This window comes from Caretta caretta, chromosome 1 (assembly GCF_965140235.1).
Source record: "Caretta caretta isolate rCarCar2 chromosome 1, rCarCar1.hap1, whole genome shotgun sequence".
NCBI lineage: Eukaryota > Metazoa > Chordata > Testudines > Cheloniidae > Caretta > Caretta caretta.
The window spans coordinates 324,353,758-324,370,712 of NC_134206.1; positions in this window are offsets into that span (position 1 = coordinate 324,353,758).

Sequence of the window (16,955 nt, forward strand, 5' to 3'; positions counted from 1 at the left end):
TATCTTACTGGACCTCTGGAAATAGGTACTGCCATATCTCTGAATCTCCATGTCTTTTCAATTACATGCCTCTTCTTGCTCTCAGAACAGTTCCTGCTGGTGGCTTGTGCTTGGCCATGGTAGTAATACAGCCGCTGGGAGCCTCGCTTTACAGCTCCCGGTGCTTTTTAGTTAGCAGTGACTGGTGGGCAGCTGTTACTTCTGTCAGCCCAAGAGCACTGTCAGTAGTATCCTGGACGTCCTCAAGAAACAGAGGCCAGCATTCTCCTGTTTTTTTAAAAATATGCTTTTTATTCCTGCTGTATTCCTGACCCCACCCCCCAGTTCAGCTGGTGTAGCTGTATTCTGGCAACTTGCCAGCTCCCTGCTGTGTGAAATCTCACAGCCATACTTGCTGTAATGGTCAATGTTTGTCAATCTTGTAGTATTTCGTCTCTTCTAGTTTCTGTGTGCCTAGTTCTTTGCTAGCTACTTCCTGGTTAATTGTCTTAGGCTCCAGAAGCTTGGTAGCTGGAACCTCACTAAGGTATTTTGTTCTCCTGCTCATGAGTCTCCAACCTGGTAAGCCTCATGAAGCCTAGTGAATTGTTATAGCTGCTCAGTGCTGGAGGTACCTAAGGTACCAATAACATGCCAAATGTACCATGATTCGGAAGCAAGCACTGTAAGTACTTCAACAGCTAGGCCTTGTAGGTGCTAGCCCTGGTGGGTCCCAAGGACCACTCAGAAACTTGGCTAAGGGAAAGGATATTTTACTAGGGCTGGCAGGAAAGGGGAAGGTTGCAAATACCCTAGGTACAGGGGTTTCACCAGTTACAGTTCAAGGTGAGCCATAATGGGGTTCTTGTTTTGGGCCCCTTGGGGTAGTTCAGTCAGAGTCAGGGCTTTTCAGGCCTAGTGCCTGGGGTGCCCTCTCCAGTCCAGTCTCTATTCAAGCAAACAGAAGCTTGCAGGGACTCAGGCCAGGCTCACTCAGTGGTCTCTTAGCACTGGCTCACTGCCCAGCCGCTGCTGCTCCCCCATAAGTCCCACAGAGACCTGCACCGAGCTGTAACCTCCAGCAGTCACAGCTGGTCTACACAAGGCACCGTGTACAGCTCCTGGGGATTCTTCTCTGCATCCAGCTTCTCTGCAGTTCCTGGCTTACCCTGCAGCTGCTGCTTCCCAAAAGTGTCCACTCCAGTTCGGAGTCCTGCCTCCTACCTGGCCAGGGGAAAGGTTTTAAGGCCCGGCTTGACAAAGCCCTGGCTGGGATGATTTAGTTGGGGTTGGTCCTGCTTTGAGCAGGGGGTTGGACTAGATGACTTCCTGAGGTCTCTTCCAATGCTAATATTCTATGATTCTATAATTCTAACATTACTCAGTATGTATCCTTGTATCCACTGTAGTGCATAGAAATTGGGTAATATCTCTTTAAATAGTTTGGAGCCCTCTAGTAGGCACCCCTGTCTCCCATTGCAGAAGCCATCAGACCCCTGCTGAAGCAGCAGTGTGCATAGGTAGTTCGGCCTTGACTATTTGTACATAGTTAAAATGTTATTTGGAATCCATCTGTGCCAAGCATGGTTTCCTCAGAGTCTTAATGTTGTGTAGAGAGCAAGGACACAACAGCCACCAGGTTTAGTTGTAGCACGTTTTTCACTGTGTGCACTGACGTTTCTGTTAACCCATTGGACTGTGTATAGCTAGGCTTTGACATGGTATGCCTAACATTCTTGAGATATTTGTATGACTGTCTAGCACTAGGATAGGTCCATCAATGGCTATTAGCCGGGATGGTGTCCCTAGCCTCTGTTTGCCAGAAGCTGGGACTGGGCAACAGGGGGTGGATCACTTGACGATCACCTGTTCTGTTCATTCCCTCTGGGGCACCTGGCATTGGCCACTGTCGGTAGACAGGACACTGGGATAGATGGACCTTTGGTCTGACCCAGTCTGGCCGTTCTTATGTTCTTACTTTGCAGTCTCCCTGGTACTCCCCTGGGAATGTATTGTACCTCACCATCGCCTCTTGGCCTGACCCATAGAGCATGGGAATGACTTCACACGCTCTGATTTCTCTGCAGTGCCACTTGTGCCCAGGAACTTTTTTTAGAGCTGCAGTTGTAATTCTGTGCCAGGTTCCCCTGTAGACTGAGGTGATCAGCTGGCTTTGTTTGCTCCTTTTTGCCAAAGAATCTTTTACTCCTGACACCACGTAATAAAGGCGGGATACTGGTAAGAGAGTGGTCTTCAGTGCCTGGACCTAGTCACAAGTTATGGGTCAGGGTTAGACAATTAAGTATCCACTCTTAAGCTATTACCATCAGCAGGCAGCTTTTATGCAGTGGCGCTGGAGCAATTTCTATAATGGCGGGGATGCTGAAAGTCTCTGAACAGAACCGTAAGCCCTGTATGTGCCGGAAGCCATGCATTTGGGTGCTATTATTACTTCAAGCCGGGGGTGCTACCACAGGCCAGCATCTCTACTTCTTACACCCCTGTTCAGACGACTTTCTTCGTTCGATGTGAGGAAGGGAGGCACTGAAAAATGGGGAAACCTAGTAAGAGGGGATGTAGGGTGAGATGGAGACAGGAGGGAAGAGTAAAGGGGAAGAAGGAGGAAGAGAAAACAGGAAAGGAGTAGGAAGGAAAAGGTGACTGAGTGAGGTCAGGGAGATGTTCCCAAGTGAGCTTGACAGAGGGGAGAGAAATATAAACAGGGAGAAGAAAAGAAAAGGGGGAAGGAGAGAGAGAGAGAGAGAGGGTGAAAGGGGATTAAAGGAAGATAAATGTCAAGGGTGTCCTAGAGGGGACCAGGACTCTATGACTTTCCAAGGAGGGCTTGAGGTTTGAAATTAAATATGAACATGAGGCAATGGAAAAATACGCTGACTCAGCTGCATCATCTTCCTCCTTCCCCTCAGATGCACCCGCAGCCCCTCCCCAAACCCCACATAATGGCAAAGGGTTTGGGTAATGTATAGTAAGGAAGGATCGGTTATTCAGGTAACATGCAATGATCATGCCTTGTTAAGGACATGCTTGCACCTTCTGTGCATCATGCAGGTAGGAGCCTTGCACTTTTGACAGTTTGATCTTCAAGAAGAACCAGAACCTTTTATTTACTGTCCTGGGGAAGGCGGTCAGGCCTCCTCGCCCATCCTTCTCCCTTCTCAACTACATAGAACCTTCCCATTTTGTATCTTTGCTAGGGGGGAGCCATTGCCCATTCACTACAATCCCAGGTTTTAGTGAGACCTGCATATTCGGATGGAAAGCCTTGGAATTCCTAGTCTGCCCCTGGAGGTGGAGTGGCTGCTACTGCTGTGCGAAATGGCCTCGCAATCTATGAATCTGAATTAAAGAACCTGATGACACAGGAGGCTGTAGGGAAAGGCCACAAAACAGCACGTAAGAGAGAGCTGGTGCTTGCTATGGAGCTGGGGAGGGGAGAGGTACAGAGTGAGTTCCATAAAGCTCTAGAAGCTTTAAATCAAACAGGCTTGAACTGTCAAGCCAGTACAAAGGGATTGCTGAGCCTCCAACCCTTGGTGAAGCAAAGCCGGCATTGTTCGCACAGCTCTGCTTACAACAATATGGACTGTGTTCAGAGCTGGCTAAGAGGCACACAGTTCCCAAGGGAACTGAACAATCACTTTTCATGCAGCACCCTCATTCAGCCAACCTCTTTGCTGTTTATCATTTATGGCAGACCAGGAGAGGACTGCAGGATATGGAAAGAAAGTAAGTGATGAAGAAGAAGTGGCATGAGGGAGGGAGCACACACCAGTCAGGACTTGTGCTCATAATGAAATTAGCACTGTTATTAGAGTGGGATTAATGTGACTACAGTTGCTAGTGTACTCCTTCACCCGCTGCTGCATCATTTCTAATGGACGTGGCTAATGAGATGCCTGGTGGATACAATCATTTAGCTTTCTTTATAATAATCATAATTTAGGCTTCCCATAAAAAGTAATGAAGCAGACTGGGGAATAGCAACTGGAGTCCTTGTAAACTCATCATAATTGACGAGCCAGCAGTACAAATGCCCAGCCTCACCGAGGCTTAGCCAATGAACTATTTGTAACGTGAAAGAAACAAAGATATATGGCTATGATCTCAAGCAAGAACTACCCTGTGCCATGTTTACCGTGGCACATACTGGCCTGAGAATGACAATTCTGCACCAAATACCCATGTTCCTACTTGCGTATAGAAACTCTACACCAGCTCCTTTTCAGTGTATAATACTGCAGCAGATACCCACAGCCAACATTTTCAAAAGTGACTAGTAATTGGGCCCCTCCCGTCTAGGGGACCAACTTGAGATATCGTCGTGTGGCCTGATTACCAAAGGTGGGTGCTCAGCATCAGCGCTTTCTGAAAATCAGGCTCATTTAAAGTGTTGCAAATTGGGAACCCAAAATCACAAGTTGCTGTTGAAAAATCTTGACCTGTGCACGGTGCCTCTCTATTAAATCTCTGTGTTCTGACCTGTTCGCAATAAAACCTAGAGCAGTATATCTACTTGCATATTTCACATGTGTACTTAACTGCAAGTATTCCCATAAGACACAAATAAAAAATCCACAGTACTATGATGGCTGCTGGGTACTAATTTAGCTGTTTTCAAATAGGTCTAGTTGGCAAATGTGGGTAGAAGCTGCTTTTTATTGATGCTGTAATTTTGAAATATTTTAAATAGTTTAAGTCTGGGGAGATTTGCACCCTTAGCCCTGGTCTACACTGGTGGGGGAGGGATCAAGCTAAGTTACGCAACTTCAGCTACGTGAATAACGTAGCTGAAGTCGACGTACCTAGATCTACTCACTGCAGTGTCTTCACTACAGTGAGTTGACTGCTGCCGCTCCCCCGTCGACTCTGCCTGCGCCTCTCATGGTGGTGGAGTACAGGAGTCGACGGGAGTGTGCTCGGGGATCAATTTATCATGTCTAGACTAGACACGATAAATTGACCCCCGCTGGATTGATCGCTGCCCGCCGATCCAGCGGGTAGTGTAGACATACCCTTAGTTACTTTGACTTGGAAAAGAAATGACCCCCAAAGTACCCTTTGCTGAGCAAAAGACAGGGCCAGGGATGACACCTCTAGCATTAGCATTCAACTCCAGACTAGATTAGATTATCTGTTTTGCTAGCAAGGGCCGAGGAAGTCATGCCTCTTTGCCTTTTCTCTTTGTATCTATAAATCAAAAGAATATGACAAGCACCAAGGAATGATGAAAAGAAAGAAAGAAAAAAAACCTTGCTGAGCTGCTATATGCTGAATAGCTTTCTAGACATTTTAAAACTAGGAGAAAAACAAAACAAAAAAATCAGAGAGAATCATGTCATGTAGCGGGAGAAGACACAAGGAGACTACCCAGGAGCAGAACTACAGACAATGCTCTGTTCGATGCTCATTGCCTTGCTCTCTCTAGAAGGAATAAATATCATCATCCAGTTAAACAGTCCATGACCTCTCCTGGCAGTACTGTTAATAATATAACACTACTTTTATGTACATCAATATATCCTTTTCTGGTTTTGCTGGTCAGGCTGTGTCAATAGGTGTCCCTATGCAATTTTACTTCCATTTTTTGTTAGCTATCAGTAATGTTTATTCCTACAGCTGATGCAAAAGACCGGGGTATTAACCAACAGTTGATTACATGCATTTCATAGTACACTGAATACTCTCCCATTTTGACAGCCCAGCCTTCTCCAATGTTCCAGATATCATCGGGACACATGCAGGACTCCACATTCAATGTTTCAAACAAGTCCTTGCTAGCAGGAAATCACCTCAGAAGGCACAGCCAGTTTTAGCATGTGGCTATCCCTACAGCCCTGAATTTATTGCAGAAATCAACATTGCCAATATGATGGCCATGACTTTGTAAAGATGGCCTGTTATTTTATGGGTGCCATTTTACAATCACAGTTAATTGTGTAATATACTGGGAGTGAGATCTATTTTATTTATTTAAGAGAACGTTAAGAGGTGACTTGATCATGATCTATAAGAACCTACATAGGGAGACTATATCAGATACTAAAGGCCTCTAGCAAACAAAGGCCTAATAAGAGCCAATGGCTGGCAGCTGAAGTCAGCAAAGTTCAAACTGGAAAAAAGATGCAGATTTTTAACAGTGAGGGTAATTAACTGCGGGAGAGATTAACAAGGGATGTGATGGATTCTCCATCATCTGGAGTCTTTAATTTAAGACTTGATGTCTTTCCGAAAGATAGGCTCTAATTTAAGCGCAAATTATTGGACTCAGCACAAGAATTCATGATGGTCCTGTCTGGCTTTTAAAATCTATGCACTGCTCCCGTAGCATTTAGGGGTCTACTTGTTTTGCTTTTCAAATCCAGCCCCTCCCCAGTGATTTGCATTGGCTTCGCTGCAGTAAAGTAATCTGTGACTTTCAACAGGATTGACAGTCCTAGTCACTGAGGTGCTGTTCAAAAGTGTACCCAGAGATTACTTTGGGCCAGATTTCCAAAAGTATTTTGACACCCAAAGATGTACATAGGCACCAAGTGGGATTTTCAAAAGTACCTAGGCATCTATCTGCCCCCTCCCCCCCGAAACAATTAAAATCCTGTTAGGCACCTATCTGCATCTTTAAGAGCTGAAATACCTTTATAAACCTGTCCCTTTGTCTTTGGTTGTATTACAAACAAATTTATTAGCAATAGAGTCATAGATTCAAAGGCCAGGAGAGACTATTGTGATCATCTGGTCTGACCGCTTGTCTAACATAGGCCATAGAACTTCCTCCAAATAATTCCTTGAGCGTACCATTTAGTAAAGCGTCCAATCTTGATTTTAAAATTGTGAGTGATGGAGAATCCAGCACGACACTTGCTAAATTGTTCCAAGGGCTAATTACACTCACTGTTGAACATTTAGCTCTGATTTCCAGTCTGAATTTGTCTAGTCTCATCTTCCAGCTATTGGATCGTGTTATACTTTTCTCTGCTAGACTGAAGAGCTCATCATTAAATATTTGTTCCCCATTTAGGTACCTGTAGACTGTAATCAAGTCACCCCTTACCTCTCTGTTAAGCTAAATAGATGGAGTTCCTTGAGTCTATCAGTTTGAGCCCTGTTTTCTAATCCTTTAATCATTCGCGTGGCTCTTCTTGTGGGCACCAGAACGGGACACAGGATTCCAGCAGTAGTCACACCAGTGCCAAATACAGAGGTAAAATCACCTCTCTCTTCCTCCTTAAGATTCCCCATGACATGTCTCTGACTTTTACTAAAAGTAACCTTGACAAAATGGGGAGGAAGGTGTCCAGCACCCACCGCTGCTACGGCTCTGGGGTCTCTCCCACTGCCCGCGGTGCCTGAGAGTGCCCCCTCCACCGCTATGGCTCGAAGCTGCAGGGCAAATAATATACTTTGTCTAACTATTGTAGATGAAAGAAAAACCTCGGGAAAGAAGAAAAATGAAATCTCCATGAGCGTACAGCGTGTGTGTGTCTTGTCTTTACCTGCCTGCAGCACCTCTGAGCCACAGTGTCTGCGGAGCTATACACACGGGGTGAATGGTTCGACATTAAGGGCGCATTAAAAGCAGCACAGTGCCAGGCTATGGACATCATAGGACACAAAGGAGAACAGTGATATTGTTCATGTTTCGGTAAGAGCTGCTCCAGCTCCCTAGTGGCTGCAAAAGAGTGTCCGTGAGGGAAGGATGCATTGAGGCTTTAATAGACTCTGCAGATAACCATATTGTGATTTATTTTGATTATAAGAACATCCATCCAATGCTCTAGGGGTCCTTGGTGGAAGGGTGAGATGGCAAAGCAGGAAGAAAAATGGAGAGATAGATGCTGGCAGTCCATCTTCTCCCCAAAAATCGTCATGACGGAGAAAGAAAATGTGCAGGGGAAACAGGTTAGGGAAGTTACACTTTTAGTATGAGACAAGGATATCCATGTGAGGAACACCAGAAAACAACCAGGAAGGTATCGTGGAAAGCTCACTGATGGCTATTGTAGGTGTGGTTGGAAATTCTTGCACAACACCAGTGTTCCCATTCATCCTGCATTAAAACAAGAAACTTTGCTGGCGCACACATTGTGTGCGTCTTTGTGTGAAGAAAGAAACTGTGTGAGTGGAACAAAACTTACTTTGAAAAAGATTTGCCAGGGAAGACATCTACTGAAAGCGTGGGTACCTGAAGCAAAAGCACCTACTCCTCTCAGATGATGAGATTACCCAGCCAGCTAAATATCGCCCCCATAAATGTCTTCTAGCTGCTGGTTCAATCAACACTGGCTGGCAGTGGATGTTACAGTATCTTCACAGAGTTGCCCTTTTGATTTAAACTTCTGAATCTAAGCTCTGATAAAAATGGCAGTTTCAATAAATCCTTTTACCATATTTTCTTCAGAAGCTTTATCTGTTCACAGCCCCCCTCTTGCAGAGCAGATTGACCCTACTTCCCACTTTGTCAGCATCTCACATACTTCTCAGGTCCCAGACACATTTAATGCTTCTCACAGAATTCTGTCACCAGTTAGATTTAATTTCCACTGAGATATCCTTTCTAAGCCTCTCTTTTAAAAAATCTTGCCATTTCCGGCTACACATCATTATCTCCAGGCCCAGGCTGCTCACCATTTTTTGTCAGCTTACTGAAAAGCTGGACTTAGGGACTCATATTGAGTGTGCTCATCAAGGTTTTTGCTGTTGTAGAATGGCAAAACAGCACGTTGTCCCACTCCTTATGCAGTCACTCACACCAGTGCAGTTGACTACACAAAATGAAGGGTAACAATGAATCGGACCCCTGGTTTTACTGCTGGAACTCAAGAGCCAGATCTAAAGCCCTTTGAAGTAAATGGGACTCTCACCAGTGATTTCAGTGGGCTTTGGATCATTCCCCAACAGAATGCCTCCCTACTAACACGGAACCTCACGCTGCAGTCCTTTCAGAGGTAAAACTAGCCCTTTCAGTGAGAGCTGGGATGGAGGGTCACAGCAGTTGTTTTTTTCATGACAGGGTCAGCTATTAATTATTAAAATAATAAATGAATGATCCTTGGGATAAGGTTTGCTAGAACCATAGGGATTTTATTGCCCACTGAGTTAAGGCACCAAGGGAACCATTCTTCGTTATGATTTACAAACTCATTAATTCTTTTAAAAAAATCACCTCACCTCAATCTTATACTTATGACAATTACATTACAATTCTGAGGGCTACTTTTCATTGCAAATCTGTTCCAAGCAAACGTAGAGCTGCTGCATTAATTCTACTGTATTGTAGTTTGAGATTCATTTACTGAGCTCATACGCTACTTAGCCCCCTGGCATTGGCAGGCCCATCATTCCCGATGTGAAGTGCTAATGTGCTCTCCATTTGTCAAATCCCTGCTCCTAGAACCAAAGGGCCAGATGCACAGCAGAATGATCAATTTTCTTCAGATAGCAGATCACTTCATTTCAAGCCTCACCCCTTTGCTCACACGTAAGAAAGTCATCTCTTTCCCATTACGCTCGCTCTGCAAACCCAGCTAATACAAAGGTGCTTTCAGGAAGTCACAACTACTTGCGTGCATTTTAGCCATATATAATAAAAAATGTATCTATTGTATATTTTAATCATAATATATATTCATTGGTAATATTGTTGATATTTTCTCCTTGGCTTTCCAGGACTCTGCATATGCTTGGTCTCGTTGCTGCTTCTGGAAACCATTAAAAATTTACTTTTCCATCTATGGCAGGCAAAAAGGCTGCCCCATCCTGTTGAATTTTGGCCTAGCTACTGTGATCACACATGCATGGCCTTCAAGCTTAACCACTGTAATTTTCTGTACCTCAGGATGCAGCCATTAACTGTAAAATACTTGCAATCAGTTCAGAACACAGCGTCCCATCTGCTCAGTAATGCAGGTCCATGAGAGTTCATCACCCTATGTTCTACTCGCTTTCCTGGCTCCCAATGGAACAGGCCACGCTTACTGTTTCGGTTCTCATGTTCAAAATCGTACCCAAGACTGGCCTATGTTACCTGAAAGGGCACCTCTCCTTGGTGAGCATGACATCTCATGCCACTTACCTTTCTCTGGAACCACAGAACAGAGCCTGACCCATGTGCACAGGAGACAGCTGTCACACTCATCCGCTTCAGCGATAGTTTGTTTGCCTAAGGTTTAAACGTGTTCTGAGAGACATAAAATAGCTAAGACTGAGGTACTGCTGTCTGGGGCTACACTGGAGAGGTACAGTATTCGGGCTATAATACATACGATATTTAGAAAATGTGCTCCGTTTCCACAGTGACACGAGCGGTATAAATGCCTAGCTAGAGCCATTAGGTGGGCGATAGGAAGTGTATTCAACTGCATGAATTTGCCACTGCTTCTGTTTACATTTGAAACAAAGGGGAAAAGATGCTTAAAAATCTGACAGACACAGAAAGCAAGTCAAATGTTGTATAGTCCTCATGTTCTCATTCCGGTATGGTAGGTTTTACAGTAGTGACATGTTTTTAAAAAATGTGGTGTTGTCTTGGTGTGATATATATATATAACAGGCAGATATTGATAAAGTGCATAAATGTGTGTAAAATTTAATTTACTTAACAGGTTTTTAAACCTCTACTTAACTATTAAACTTCTATCAATATAACAGAAATCACTAATTAGTGTTTTAGGCATGTACTAAAATGTGTCTTTCTTTTTTCTTACTAATTCTGTCAGGACAGGTTGGTAATATTTGAATGAGGCTGTACAGAGAGAGCCTTCCAAATAATGGACCACTGTGATCCAAAGATTTTCCTCATTCACCTGCGTCATCAGCTCCCTGGTATTTGTATTCACCCATAGGGCTCAGTGAGACAAGAGAAATTATCTCTGCAGAGACTGGAGAGAGTGCAGCTGACTTGTGCTTGCCAATGTTAAAAAGGAAACAGATGTATCTGCTGAAATGGATATCATTTGGGGTGCAGGGTGAAATATATGTGAATTAATTTTATTAGCAGCTGTGATTCCATCATTATACTGAGCATATCACAAATACACATGATGACATGACCAAGTAAAATGCAAAAGAAGTGCTGTTCCCCTTAGATTTCTTGAAGGGGTTGGAAACTGCTGCATACAGGGGAAATTTATACAAAAACAAATTACAGAAAAGTGCCAAGTGATCAGGAATGTCTAGCCTAAGAAGTGCAGGAGAATTCAGTTTAAGACAAATGTCTTTTTGTATTCCCAGATAGAGGCACTAAAAAACAATACATCTCTGTGAAAATAGCAGCCTCAGAAGGAAACCATCAGCTCTGAGGATGGTTATTGGTAGATAGCAGTAGCACGGGCATAGCTAGCGCTGTAAACTGATTTTCTCTCCACCCGGAGGAAGATTTTATCTGAGAATTCATGCACAGTGACGGTGAAAGGTACACATGTGAGGGCATCTGATAAAGTTTATGCAATTACACTCCACCAACTCAAAAAACATTTCTGTTCTCCTTTTATCAAGAGACATATGATCCGTTAACAGTGAGTTCATTCGACACGAGGGAAATATCAGAGTTTGTTACAGTAGGAAAAGCTCGTTATGGTGCTATTTTAAACCCCTGTCATCTAGCAGCACACTCCACTTGAACATGTCTAAAGGAATTTTGTCAGGCTTGCTTGTTTGCCTACATTACTATCAATTTAGTTGTAGGTTCATCGCTACATTTGTGCTGAAGCACTTATACATAAACAATCAAAGCAACACATGTGTGATGTTACTTTAGTCCAGTGGTTCTCTATCATAGTGGGTCGCAGGTGGAGAATCACAGGGCCCCCCACCTAAACCCCAGTGCAAACCCGTATGCTCAGGGCCCTCTGCTCAGAGATCCCTCCATAGGGTGGGGCCAGGAGCAGAGCAGGAGGGACCATAACCCCGGACCCCACTGTGTGGAGCTGGGCAGCAGCCGGGACCCACAGCCCAATCCCTGCAGCCTGTTATGTGGGGCCGGGCGGCAGCCAGGACCCCGCAGTCCGACCGCGCAGCCTGACCCCGCTGGGTGGCAGCTGGGACCCTGGACCTTGACCCTGCCACACATTCATGAGGTCAGAGTATCCCTGTTGGGATGTTCTCCGTAGTGCTGCATGTAGGGATCTAAAAGTGATGTAGGTAACTTGATGGGTCATAACACACTGCTAGGGATACCCAGAGCTGTGAGTCTTGGTGTTACCTCTCTGCCTCAGCAAGCGTGAGCCTTGCTGGCAGATAGACTGTGTCAGCTCCTTGCCACACAGGGGTGCTGGAACAATTTGCATAGCAGGGGTGCTGACAGCTACTGAACCAAACTGTAAACACTGTCTATGATGGAAAGCACTTCAAGCCAGAGGATGCGGCAGCACCCCCAGAACCCCTAGGTCCAGCACCTATGCTGCCACACCAGTCTGTCTTCCTCACCAGCAAGCTCCTCAAGCCTCTCCTGGCCAAAACCTTGCCTTGCAGGTAACAATCAGTGAATTCCAGCCCCCAAGGTCCTCAGAGATGTTTCTCTGCAATGTACAGACCCTATCATTGTGCATTTAAAGAAAATACTAAGTTTGCTGTTCTGTTAGAGTTAGTACATCACAATTTATCAGTTTAACTGGGGTAAATATACCCTTCCCTTCAAACACAGCACTGAATTGGCTTATAGCAAGAGTAAATCAAGTTTATTAACAAAAGAGCAGGGATTAAGTGATACCAAGTAGAAGCACTAAAGGTAGAGACGATTACAAGCAAATAAAAGTGAAAACACACAACTAAAATTCTAAAACTTAATTTAATAAAATACGGTCTTTATTCAGGATGGCTTCTCTCATGCCCCCGTCTTCTTTTCAGCTTTCTACTGGCCAGCCTGGACAGGACCATTCACAGAGATCAAATTGCTTGGTCTTTTTGTCTCCCTAAGGTGAAGGATAAAGATGAAGTCTCTCTCTCTCTCGCTGTTCTTTATGTTCCCAGAGGGATATCTTTGTCTTGCAGCCAGGTCGATGTGCAACTTCTCACCTCCTCAGGCCTGGCTCGGGGAAGCTGCCCTTATGGCCATGTCTGTGCTTCTTATGCTCACAGTGGGGCTTCAGCAGATGTGGCGGTACTGAGGAGGAAGCAAGAGGGGCACTCACTGGTGGTGATGGGCACCATTCCAGTGGATCTGCCGGTCCCAGATCTGAGGGACACATTGGCTCATAGCCTCCTCCATCAGAAAAGTGTAGAGGTGAAGTTCTCTAACTTCCCAAGTCTGAGGCAGGACTGAGTGGCAGATGGTACAGCGGGTGATGATGTGGGGCTTCGCCGAGGCGGTAGAGACACTGTTGATGCTCATCATTCACTGAAAAGGAGCCTGGGCACAAAGCACAGCTTTTGAAGCTGGTTTGCCAAGGCATAATCCCTGGAAGGGGTGGGGTGGGTTGTCTCCTCACTGGAGGAAGAAGTCCAACAGGGAGCCTACCTAACTAAGAACGTTACAAGATTATAAGATACAACTATAAAACCTGAACAACTATTTACATGAAAGCGGAAACAGACAAGGGCTGTCTTAGCAGAGCTAAGAGCACTGAGGAAGAGGGGTTCTGACTCTGGCCATATGGCAGTAAGAGGGAACTGGAGCGCCATAAACCTGCAAGGCTTTTTATAGCCTCAGATGCAGACATGCGGATGACACATGATGCACATGCGGGTCAATGGACACTACTAGGAAAAACTTTTTCACTAGGAGGGTGGTGAAGCACTGGAATGCATTACCTAGGGAGGTGGTGGAATCTCCTTCCTTTCAGGTTTTTAAGGTCAGGCTTGACAAAGCCCTGGCGATGATGATTTAGTTGGGGATTGGTCCTGCTTTGAGCAGGGAGTTGGACTAGATGACCTCCTAAGGTCCCTTCCAACCCTAATATTCTATGATACTACAAAACAGTTCCAGTTCTGGCGCATGACACACATGGGCACCCACCTCTGGAATCCATAGAGACCATCACCCATTCCAGTGCTTCACCACCCTCCCAGTGAAAAAGTTTTTCCTAACATCTAACCTAAACCACCCCTGCTGCAACTTGAGACCATCACTCCTTCTTCTGTCATCTCCTACCACTGAGAACAGTCTAGATCCATCCTCTTTGGAACCCCCCTTCAGGTAGTTGAAAGCAGCTATCAAATCCCCCTTCATTCTTCTCTTCTGCAGACTAAACAATCCCAGTTCCCTCAGCCTCTACTCATAAGTCATGTGCTCCATCCCCCGAATCATTTTTGTTGCCCTCTGCTGGACTCTTTCCAATATTTCCACATCCTTCTTGTAGTGTGGGGCCCAAAACTGGACACAGTATTCTAGATGAGACCTCATCAATGTTGAATAGAGGGGAACGATCATGTCCCTCGATCTGCTGGCAATGCCCCTACTTATACAGCCCAAAATGCCGTTAGCCTTCTTGGCAACAAGGGCACACTGTTGACTCATATCCAGCTTCTTGTCCACTGTAACTCCTAGGTCCTTTTCTGCAGAACTGTTGCCTAGCCATTCGGTCCCTAGTCTGTAGCAGTGCATGGGATTCTTCCATTCTAAGTGCAGGACTCTGCACTTGTCCTTGTTGAACCTCATCAGATTTCTTTTGGCCCAATCCTCTAACTTGCCTAGGTCCCTCTGTATCCTATCCCCACCCTCCAGCGTATCTACCACTCCTCCCAGTTTAGTGTCATCTGCAAACTTGCGGAGGGTGCAGTCCACGCCATCCTCCAGATCATTAATGAAGAGATTGAACAAAACCAACCCCAGGACTGACCCTTGGGGCACTCCACTTGATACCAGCTGCCAACTAGACATGGAGCCATTGATCACTACCCATTGAGCCAGCTTTCTATGCACCTTATGATCCATTCATCCAGCCCATACTTCTTTAACTTGCTGGCAAGAATACTGAGGGAGACCGTATCAAAAGCTTTGCTAAAGTCAAGGAATAACACATCCACTGCTTTCCCCTCATCCACAGAGCCAGTTATCTCGTCGTAGAAGGCAATTAGGTTAGTCAGGCATGACTTGCCCTTGGTGAATCCATGCTGACTGTTCCTGATCATTTTCCTCTCCTCTAAGTGCTTCAGAATTGATTCCTTGAGGACCTGCTCCATGATTTTTCCAGGGACTGAGATGAGGCTGACTCGCCTGTAGTTCCCTGGATCCTTCTTCCCTTTTTTAAAGGTGGGCACTACATTAGCCTTTTTCCAGTCTTCCGGGACTTCCACCGATCGCCATGAGTTTTCAAAGATAATGACCAATGGCTCTGCAATCACATCCGCCAACTCCTTTAGCACCCTCGGATGCAGCGCATCCGGCCCCATGGACTTGTGCTTGTCCAGCTTTTCTAAATAGTCCTGAACCACTTCTTACTATTGGGTCTTTCCTTCAAAACCAAATAGTGAAAATATTGTTTTCACCTTGATTTTTTTCCCTGAGCCCCTTTCTATAATATTATACCTTCACCCCATCCTGATTCAACTGAGTATTAATTTGAGGCTATAACAGGTTTCAAGTTTTCCTCTCAAGGATGTATAAGGTCTTTTCCTTCCTCTTTGTAGTTATTTTTATGATGTGGAGGTTTTGCTATCACCATAAATGTTACAGATGATTTATCAGGAATATACTGCATGGTGGCTACATTTAAAAATGGTTTTGTTTTCCGCTTGTCAACTGTTCTTTGCATGATGAGTGGTATATGTCAAAAAGGCAACCTCCCCACCCACTCTCCTGTCTGTCATTCCCAAGATGGCAGTGCTATTTCCAATTCATGTCTTTGCTCCAGCAACTACTAGCCATGCATGAGCATTTAGCTTGTGTGAGGTACCAGAGTTAATATTATGGCATTAAAAGTATTATTGATATGCTTTATGTACAATATATACACATTGCTTGTGTCAGGCTAAGTTGGGTATAGGGTGGTTGGGTATGGGTCAGTCAAGTTGAAGGGCCACATTGCGTAAAAAGAAGAGGGAGAAAGATGCTCAATACAAAGTAATCAGTAGCAGACTGATCAGTGCAGAAAGCACAAAGGAGAGATCACAGTACTAATGGGCCAAAAACTTCATGCTCCTCTTTCATAAAATAGAAAAAACTCTGTATCCTATTTCAGTCAGAATTGGGATTTTCTGGTAATTTTTTCTCACTTGTTTTTCAGTCCCTCTCACTCTTTGTCTTTTTGACTTTTCTGCTGTTTGTGCTTATTTTCCTTTTGCATTTGCTGGATCAGTTCCCAGGGTTGACATAAACTTGGAGAGAACATGAAAATTTAGCGAGTGCTTGGAAAGCCTCCAATGCTTTTATAAATTCTATGAATTAAAATTGATCTGAACTATCAAATAGAGACATTGTTTTGTTTTTTTTCTAATTTTTATTTTAGCACATTGATCTACTCTATTTCACTGACTCCTAGAAATGTAGGGTAGGAAGGGGCCTTGAGAGGTCATCAGATCCAGCCTCCTGTGCTGAGGCTGGACCAAGTCTAGCTAGACCATCCCATACAGGTGTTTCTCTAACCTGCTTTGAGCCTGCTTACCAGTTTGAGTCCTGCAGGTGAGTTAGTAGGAGGAATGCCTATCTTCTCCTTGTTTGTGCATTGCTTTGGGGTTTAGGAATCTGGATGCCAATGGTGAGGCTGCTGTGTGCATATACAGAGGCAGAAACATAAGTACTTAAGGGACTTCTGCAAAAATTAGGACAGAATGAGTTTGGGCTCCTACAGGCTTTGGCAGCATCTGAGCAGAGGCTTTTTGAATCCCCGTGGGACTGATTCTGGGATTCATGTGCCTAAAGTGGCAGTCAGGCATCTAAGTCCTCTTGTGAATTTGGATCCTAATATCTCATCTCTTTTAATAAGGAGGCAGAGATTATGACTGCCTCCACTTTATCTAAAAAATGCACACCAATTCTGTAGTTAAGATGTCATGTCCCTGCAACCTACGACGCTTCCTGCAGC